At 48.1% G+C, this 7643-nt stretch overlaps 1 protein-coding gene across 4 annotated transcripts in view; it reads left to right on the top strand.

The window, feature by feature from the left end:
• Positions 1 to 946: 946 nt before the first annotated feature.
• LOC132587386 (uncharacterized) overlaps positions 947 to 7643 on the top strand; it is a 106902-nt gene continuing 100205 nt past the window's right edge. For 3 of the 4 annotated variants that reach the window (XR_009556417.1, XR_009556418.1, XM_060259678.1), the window contains exons 1-2: positions 950 to 1113; positions 2500 to 2604. The gene's annotated coding sequence lies outside the window, so the exon portion shown is untranslated. Of the gene's footprint in view, positions 1114 to 2499; positions 2605 to 7643 lie in introns of all 4 variants that reach the window. The other variant, XR_009556419.1, reaches the window with a different exon arrangement.

The following is a 7643-nucleotide window of genomic DNA, read 5'->3' as shown; positions in this document are numbered from 1 at the left end:
ACGAGCTTGCGAAGCTACCAGGTGGACAGAGATCTGAAACTCATCTCTTCAGCTCCAAGTCGACCTGCTGGATCATGTCTCAAAGGCGTTTCCGTCAGCCAGCATAGCTAGAAACTCCTAGAGGAAAAGGAGGAGTGTGGCTCAGTAGCAGAGTATCTACTTAGTATGCAAAGTCAGAGACTGATGGCACCTTTTAAGGCCTTTGTTCTATTGCTTCAGACCAAGGGTGGCTAAACTTGCTTAATGTAAGAGCCACGTAGAATAAATATCAGATGTTTGAGAGCCACAAGGAAGGAAGATGAAGAAGATGAAGATATTGGATTTATATCCCGCCCTCCACTCCGAAGAGTCTCAGAGCGGCTCACAATCTCCTTTATCTCCCTCCCCCACAACAGACACCCTGTGAGGTGGGTGGGGCTGAGAGAGCTCTCACAGAAGATGCCCTTTCAAGGACAACCTCTGCCAGAGCTATGGCTGACCCAAGGCCATTCCAGCAGCTGCAAGTGGAGGAGTGGGGAATCAAACCCGGTTCTCCCAGAGAAGGAAGGAAGGAAGGAAGGAAGGAAGGAAGGAAGGAAGGAAGGAAGGAAGGAAGGAAGGAAGGAAGGAAGGAAAAGATATGATGGGGGAAGCAACTTTAACTGTAAATGCATTCTCCAAGCTGCCAGCCAGCTTGCCTTGGAGAAGTGATTTAAAGAGAGAAATGCCCTCTCCAAGCCAGCTGATGGGGTGGTGGGGCCTTTGAGAGCCACACTTGGGCCACCCCTGCTTCAGACCAACGCAGCTACACCCCTTGATCTGCTGGGTATGCAGAAAGTCCCAGGTTCAGCCCCTGACATCTCCAGTGAAATAATAGTGTGACCAGGTCCCTTTAAGACAGGGGCAAACGAAGCAAGGTGTTCTGAGGGCGATGATGAGTACTGAGGACAGGTGTTGGGAGTTCTCTGATGGAGCAATTAGGGCAAGGCAGGCTGACTGGCAACAGGTATAAGGGAAGCTGCAGCAGGGGAAGGGAGGTTGGAGGCTGATGTGGGTTGCGTGAGTCCGCTACTAGGAAAACCTACTGACCGATGCCAGGGTTGGATGGAGAAGGAAGATGAAGGAAGCTGAGTGGTGAGTGGTGAGTGAAGGCACCAGTGGTTGGCTCAGGGAAGCTGGAGGAAGAGAAGAGAACTGGGCTGCAGCTGAGGTTTCTCTTTGCTTACTCGCCTGTAAACTATGTGCCAATTGATGAGAAATACAAGGTTGCATGGCTACTAAATGGTGTTAGTCCAGAGCTTTTTTTTGTAGCAGGAACTCTTTTGCATATTAGGCTCCACCACCCCTGATGTAGCCAATCCTCCAAGAGCTTACAGTAGTCCCTGTAAGAACAGCCCTGTAAGCTCTTGGAGAATTGGCCACATCAGGGGTGTGTGGCCTAATATGCAAAGGAGTTCCTGCTTCCAAAAAAGCCCTAGATGTGATGAACAGTAATATAGTCATGAAGCGCCATCAAGTTGTGATGGACTTCCAGGGACCCCTCATGGGGTTTTCAAGGCAAAAGCTGAGCAGAGGTGGTGTGCTATTGCCTTCCTCTACATAGCACACCTGGTCTTCCTTGGCGGTCTCCCATCCAAGTACTAACCAAGGCTGACTCTCCTTAGCTTCCAATAAACACAGGCTATTCTGGGCTATTGGGGCTGTCTCCAATCAGAAGGGTCAGACAAGAGGTGATATGAAAGACGTCCACCTGAGACCTTGGAGAGCAGCTGCCGTAGCACCCCTGGGTAGGCCAGGGGTGGCCAAACTTCCTTAACGTAAGAGCCACACAGAATAAATGTCAGATCTTTGAGAGCCACAGGACATGAATGCCAGATGTTTGAGAGCCGCAGGGCAGGAAGGCAGGCAGGCAAGAGATGGAGGAGGGAGAGGTAGAAAGTAAGCAACTTTAAATGCATTTTCCAAGCCGCCAAATGGCTTGGCTTGGAGGAGGAGAAGGTGACATTGGATTTATACCCTGCCCTCCACTCTGAATCTCACAGTCTCGGAGCAGCTTACAATTTCTTTTTATCTCCTTCCCCCACAACAGACATCCTGTGAGGCAGGTGGGGCTGAGAGAGCTGCTTTCAAGGACAACTCTGCAAGAGCCATGGCTGACCCAAGGCCATTCCAGCAGCTGCAGGTGGAGGAGAAGGGAATCAAACCCGGTTCTCCCAGATAAGAGTCCATGCATTTAAGCAGTACACCAAACTGGTGATTTAAGAAGTGATTTGCTTGGAGAAATGCCTTCTCCAAGCCAGCTGATGGGTTGGTGGGGGCTTCAAGAGCCACACAAATATGTGTGAAAGAGCCACATGTGACTCCAGAGCCCCTATTTGGCCACCCCTGGAGTAGGCAATACTGACTGTGATGACTTCAGGGTCTGATTCAGCATAAGGCAACTTCCGGTGATATTCTCAGGCAACTTAAATGTAAAGGTACCAAGACTGACACAGCCTTTATCTGATTTGTTTCTCACAGGCTTCTATTGGCTGGCTGTTTGCGTAGCTCACCGTGCTCTATCCTTCTTCTCATCTGGACTCGTGAGCCATCAAGAGCGATCAGAAGCCCATCTGGATAACCCAGGTAAGCCTGATCTCAGAAGCTATGCAGGGTTGACTCTGGCAAGTGCTTGGATGAGAGAGCTGGGAATACCAGCAGTCGGGAGGGCAGGGCTGCTTTTATTCAGCCACTTGTCTGACCAGTAGGGGGTCAGTCACCAGAGTTTGAAATTACTTGTAGTTGCACACACACATATGCACAAGCACGTGTAAATACAAAAGTACCAACAAAAATAGTGTTCAGAGGACAAGCTAGACATTGATCTTCTGAGCCCGGTTTCCAGGAATGGGAACTGTAAAGCCAGGTGGAGTGGACAGAATGTGTGCCACTGTTTCAGCTGTTTGCGCACTTGTGTATACTGTTACCTTTATGCATGTCTTTATAAATACTTTGGATAAAGAAATAGAGGGAATGCTTATTAAAATTGCAGATAATACTAAATTGGGAGGGGTTGGAAATACAGTAGAAGATAGAAACAGGATACAGGATGATCTTGACAGGCTGGAAAACTGGGCTAAAACCAATAAAATGAATTTTAACAGGGATAAATGTACAGTTCTGTATTTAGGTAGGAAAAATCCTATGTACGGTTATAGGGTGGGGGAGACTTGTCTTCGCAGTAGTATGTGCGAAAAGGATCTAGGGGTCTTAGTGGACTATACACTGATCATGAGTCAACAGTGTGATGTTGTGGCTAAAAAGACAAATGCAATATTGGGCTGTATCAACAGAAGTATAGTGTCCAGATCACGTGAAGGGATGGTATTGCTTTACTCTGCTCTGGTAAGACCTCACCTGGAGTATTGTGTTCAGTTTTGGGCACCACATTTTAAGAAGGATATAGACAAGCTGGAATGGGTCCAGAGGAGGGCGGCGAAGATGGTGAGGGGTCTGGAGAGCAAGTCCTATGAGGAAAGGTTGAAGGAGCTGGGCATGTTTAGTCTGGAGAGGAGGCGGCTGAGAGGTGATAGGATCACCATCTTCAAGTACTTGAAGGGCTGTCATATATAGAGGATGGTGTGGAATTGTTTTCTGTGGTCCCAGAAGATAGAACCAGAACCAACAGCTTGAAATTAAATCAAAAGAGTTTCCGGCTCAACCTTAGGAAGAACTTCCTGATCGTTAGAGTGGAACAGGCTTCATAAGGAGGTGGTGGGCTCTCCTTCCTTGGAGGTTTTAAACAGACGCTAGATGGCCATCTGACGGCAATGAGGATCCTGTGAATTTAGGGGGAGGTATTTGTAAGTTTCCTGCATTGTGCAGTAGGTTGTACTAGATGACCCTGGAAGTCCCTTCCAACTCTGTGATTCTATTTCCACTGAGGTGCTATTACTTCCACTTTTACTATAGGTCAAAAGCAGACTTGTATTGGGGCAAGGAGGGTTGCTGGACCCACCCCCCAGCCCCTGGCAGGGGATGGGGGATAGGGTTGCCAGTTTCCAGGTTAGGAAACTCCTATTTGGAGTTGGAGATTTGGGGGTGAAGCCTGGGAAGGAGAGGGAGCTCAGTGGGGTACAGTACCACAGAGTCGACTCTCCAAAGCAACCATTTTCTCCAGGGGAACTGATCTCTGTAGTCTGGAGATGGGCTGTATTTCCAGGGGATCCTCAGGTCCCAGCTGGAGGGGCTGTATTTCCAGGGGATCCTCAGGTCCCAGCTGGAGACTGGCATCCCTAATTTCAGGGGAGCCTCTTCCCTTTCCAATGGTGGATTGGAGAACTGAGCAGTTTACCCGGGAAAGGTGTGCTGACATCACTTTGAGCTGGAAGGGGGAAAGGGTTTATAGACACCTTTATTAAATTAACTGTGCAGTCTAGGGAAAAGGTGAAGGGAGTAGGAAATGAGAAAGACCCAAAACGAGAAGGATTCAGTAAAGGAAACACCTTCTGTTTATAAGGCCAAAGCAAGTCAGACAATGATAGGACATTTTGGAAGCAGAGAATTCCTAGGGTCGCCGTCAGTTGTAAAAAACTAGAGCATAATGCAAACAGAGCACAGGGTCTTGTGTAATAAAAAGAATACTTCCTGTTCCCTCTTTCCATGCTCAGAGGTGGGCATACTTTGAAGCTCTACTTTCTAAAAAGGAAACTTCATTCCCTCTCAGAGGAAAGGTCCTTTACGCATGCCCAGATGGCCTGAGCTCCGGTTGCCCAGAGTTTTTAAAAGCCTGCACTAAGTTCAGGTCTTGCATTTAATACATTTTACCTTTTGCAAATGGCAGGAAATATTTTTCCCTTCGAAGGAAGCCGGTGCAGCTGGGAAACACTTTCCAAGAGAAGGGCAAGGGAGACAGTGTGCATGGTGGGGGGTGGGGAGTGTTTCCCTAGGAAAGCAAGAGAGCTGGGTTATTATTGGAACTTCCCCCTCCCCTCCCCCGCCTGTCTCTAGCATTCTCTTCCTACAAAGCTCACCCCCGGCAAGGTTGTTGCTGATGCACTAAAGGTGCTGGTGTCTGCCGCATCTCCCATGAGAGATGGAAAGAGACGTGTCAGCTGGGAGCGCACACCTGCTTGGTCTTCTAGCTGCCGGGAATGCAAAGTGGCCAGAATTGTTTGTTTGAGCATGGGAGGGGGGGAATTGAATGTAACCAGGGCTCTTTTTTTGCAGAAAAAGCCCAGCAGGGACTCATTTGCATATTAGGCTACACCCCCTGATGTTACCATTGTTTCCAGGGCTGGCCCTAGACTGTCTGGCACCCTAGGCAAGGCTAACTTCTGGCACCCCCACAGCACTGATAACCCTAACCCACTTCAGTGCCCCCAGAAGACTAGCACCCTAGGCAATCACCTAGTTTCCCTAGTGGCAGAGCTGGCCCTAATTATTTCACACAGAGCTTTTTTGCAGAAAGAGCCTAGCAGGTACTCATTTGCATATTAGGCCACACCCCCTGATGCCACCATTTTTTCGCACACCGCTTTTTGTAGAAAAAGCCCAGCAGAATCTATTTGCATATTAGGACACACACCCTGATGCCACCATTGTTTCACTCAGGGCTTTTTTTGTAGAAAAAGCCCTGCAGAATCCATTTGCATATTAGGCCACACCCCCTGATGCCGCCATTGTTTCACACAGCGCTTTTTTTTTTTTAGAAAAAGCCCAGTAGAATCCATTTGCATATTAGGTCACACCCTCTGATGCCACCATTGTTTCACACAGGGCTTTTTTGTAAAAAAAAGCCCAGCAGAATTCATTTGCATATTAGGCCACACCCTCTGATGCCACCATTGTTCCACACCATTGTTTCACATTGTTTTTGTTTTCTACAAAAAAGCCCAGCAGAATCTATTTGCATATTAGGCCACACCCCCTGATGCCACCATTGTTTCACACAGGGCTTTTTGTAGAAAAAACCAAGCAGAATTCATTTGCATATTAGGCCACACCCCTGATGCTAAGCCAGCTGGAACTGTGTTCCTGTGCGTTCCTGCTCAAAAAAAAAAAAGCCTTGAATGCAACCTTATACCTTGAGTAGGTTTAGACCCAGCTTGGTTTCTCAAACACCTCCAGCCAGCCCTAAAAGGAACACACACATATACACACAAAAAAAAGATTTTCCAGGAAAGTTTCCACTCCTGCACTGTGTGACAGGATGGAAATCTAGAATCCTGCACCCACCTGGCTTCCCATTCCGCAATCAGGTGTGAACTAGGTCATTGCCACCACAGCTTGGATTCCCGCAGCCTTCCAGCACAGGTGACTTCCCAGAAGTGACCCACAACGGGGGGCATTCATCTGGAGCGGCAGCAGTTTCCTCTCAGCAGGAACCTGCCCGAACTCCCCCCCTCCCCGCCGCCACCACTTCCTCTTGCCAGTTTTCCAAAAAGTAGGTCAAGCTTTTGGACTGTAAAAGTTTGGGCTTTCCCTGTGGTTGCTTTGCTTTCCCATCACACCACCCCGTGTAGCTTGGCGGCCACTTCCTTGTGGCTGGAGCATTGGAGGCTTGTGTGCCGGCCTTGAGATCAAGAACAACTGACCCCCCCGATTGGCTGTCTGAACTCTGGGGGTGGGCAGCTGTGAGGGGTCACAGAGTGTTGCTAACTCCAGCCTAAATTCCTGGCACTTGGGGGTTAGTGCCCAGGAGCTGGGGGAAGGGAGAGAGCACAGGGATGTAATGCCCTAGGGCCCACCCTCAAAGCTGCCATTTCCTCCAGGGTATGGATTCCTCTAGTCTGGTGGAGTTGCCAGTCTCCAGGGGAGGCTGGATATATGACAATATATCCAGCCCCACCGTGGAACCTCGTTTGGAATTTGACTTATCTTTCGTTACAAGGTGCTGGTTATCACCTATAAAGCCCTATATGGCCGAGGACCTGCCTACCTCAGGGACCGCCTCTCTCCATATGTTCCCCAGAGAGCACTGCGTTCCAGTTCACAAAATCTCCAGGAAATCCCTGGGCCTAAGGAGGCCAAACTTAAAACGACCAGGGAGCTGGCCTTCTCTATAAAAGCCCCCCAATGGTAGAATCAGCTGCCGGAGGAGGTGCGGGCCCTACGGGACCTCAACCAGTTTCGTAGGGCCTGCAAAACTGCCCTCTTCCAAGAAGCCTTTAAGACATAACCAGAATGAATATTACGCTGCCTGGATAAATAGAGCCTGTAGCACCACTGTATTGTTTTAGCTTATTTTTTTAAATTAGTTTATATTTTGTATTTATATCGTTGATTGATTTTATCTGTTATTGTTATACCATGATACTGTATCATGCTCTGTAAGCCGACCTGAGCCTGCCTGGGCGGGAAGGGCGGGGTATAAATAAAAAATTTACTTTACTTTACTTACTTTGGGCGATCTTGTTGATCACCAGACTTAGTGTGGAGTCTTATTCTGTTTTTTCTCAATGAGAAATTGGGGAGGGGTGTGTGTGTTTCCTGATTGCATTGTTTTGTATATGTTTCTGCACTCTGGTAATATAGTCTTGATGAGATATTTACTAATATTGTTGAATTTCAGCTGTTACCATTGGGTATAATGGCATCCGTATATTTTTAAAAACCTAGTGCATGCTGTCCAATAAGGCTGCAATCTTAGAAAGACTTCTCTGAGAGTAAGCCCCATTAAATGA

Source organism: Heteronotia binoei, chromosome 18 (genome assembly GCF_032191835.1).
Source record: "Heteronotia binoei isolate CCM8104 ecotype False Entrance Well chromosome 18, APGP_CSIRO_Hbin_v1, whole genome shotgun sequence".
In the NCBI taxonomy this organism is placed as follows: Eukaryota; Metazoa; Chordata; class Lepidosauria; order Squamata; family Gekkonidae; genus Heteronotia; species Heteronotia binoei.
The sequence above is the reverse complement of the archived record's forward strand: the minus strand, read 5'-3'. Positions and strand labels throughout refer to the sequence as shown.